A 1524-nucleotide genomic window follows, 5' to 3' on the forward strand; every position below is an offset into this window, starting at 1 on the left:
AGTTCAAGCCCCCACCCCACACCTACTCCATGCACTAAGACCCTTTCACATGTAATTTCTAGAACTGTAAACCCCAAGACCCTCTCACGTGTCAAATCTGAGTTGTAAGCCTGTGTAGAGCCGGGCTTCTGATGGTTAGAGGAGCGTGGCCCTTAGGCAGGTATGCCACCTGCTCCAGCGCGCCTTCTGCTGGTGGCTGCGGGCACTGCAGGGCCCCCGCACTCACAGCCCTGGCAGAGGACGCGCGCCCTCTGGTGGCCGTCCCGCTGCACCACTTGAAGTCGGAGCGCAGAGTGTTCAGCGCCATTGTTCTGGAAATGCAAACTGACACGGAGCCCACTAGCCCCTGTGTATCTAAAAGGGAAGAAGGGACAATTAATTGGAAACCATAGGAATGAAATAAACATGGATGCACATTTTACAGCTGATGGAAAAATTCACTTAACATAGTCTTTGCACTTAAAATGCAAAACAGTCACAGGCATCTTTAACACAGTGACTTTATTTTAAATAAAAGCTTTAGAAAAAGCTAAATCTGGGCAGGGTGCAGGGCTCATGAGTGTCATCCCAGCACTCTGGAAGGCCAAGGCGGGAGGATCACTTGAGATCAGGAGTTCAAGACCAGCCTGGGAAAATATCGAGATCCTCATGTCTAAAAAAACTATAAAAATTAGCTGGCATGGTGGTGCATGCCTGTGGTCCCAGCTACCCAGGAGACTGAGGTGGGAGGATCACTTGCACCCAGGAGTTTGAGGCCACAGTGAGCCAGCCATGATTGCACCACTGCACTCAAGCATGGGAGACAGAGTCACACCCTGTCTCTCTCTCTCTCTCTCTCTCTCTCTCTCTCACACACACACACACACACACACACACACACACAGAGGTTAAATTTGTTGGATTATATATTTAGGGATTGAGCACCTTTGGTTATAAAATATTTATGGTTGCAAGAACAAGTTAATAACTAAATAAAGACCCAAAACTTATAAATATATACCAGTACTTTAAGCAAAAAGCATTCTTAATTTAAAAATAAGTTTTACTTTAAAGATAATAGTACACTCATAAATTACTGTTAAAATCAATAGTGACATAAAAAAGTAACAATACTAATAGCCTGACACAAACTGATCACAATCCTTTATAAGAGACAATACTGTTCTTAATAACCTATATAGACAAACATTAAGTAATCCTATTTGTACGTTAATGAGCTGGGATCACAGGTATGATTACTTAATCCCAGCACACTGAGAGGCTGAGGAGGGCAGATCACTTGAGGCCAGGAGTTGGACAGCAGCATGGCCAACATTGTGAAACCCAGTCTCTACTAAAAATACAAAAATATAGCTTTGCACAGTGGCAGTATTGTAGCCAATAAGGTTTATCCAAGGCCCGATTATTGCTAATTGAAAACTTTTCCCAATACCCCGCCATGAGGACTGGAAATATAGTCGGCATTGGAAATTTTTGCCAGTCTCTATGGGGATGGAATAAAATAAATAAAATAAAAAAATAAAT

General features: G+C 43.2%; 1 non-coding gene across 1 annotated transcript; it reads left to right on the plus strand.

The window, feature by feature from the left end:
- Nucleotides 1-1351: 1351 nt before the first annotated feature.
- On the plus strand, nt 1352-1492 carry LOC116548142. Its single transcript, XR_004267327.1, has one exon. It is a non-coding gene; the product is annotated as a U4 spliceosomal RNA (small nuclear RNA).
- The last annotated feature ends 32 nt before the right edge of the window (nt 1493-1524 follow it).

Source organism: Sapajus apella, unplaced genomic scaffold (genome assembly GCF_009761245.1).
Source record: "Sapajus apella isolate SASKATOON/1434 unplaced genomic scaffold, GSC_monkey_1.0 scaffold7395, whole genome shotgun sequence".
In the NCBI taxonomy this organism is placed as follows: Eukaryota; Metazoa; Chordata; class Mammalia; order Primates; family Cebidae; genus Sapajus; species Sapajus apella.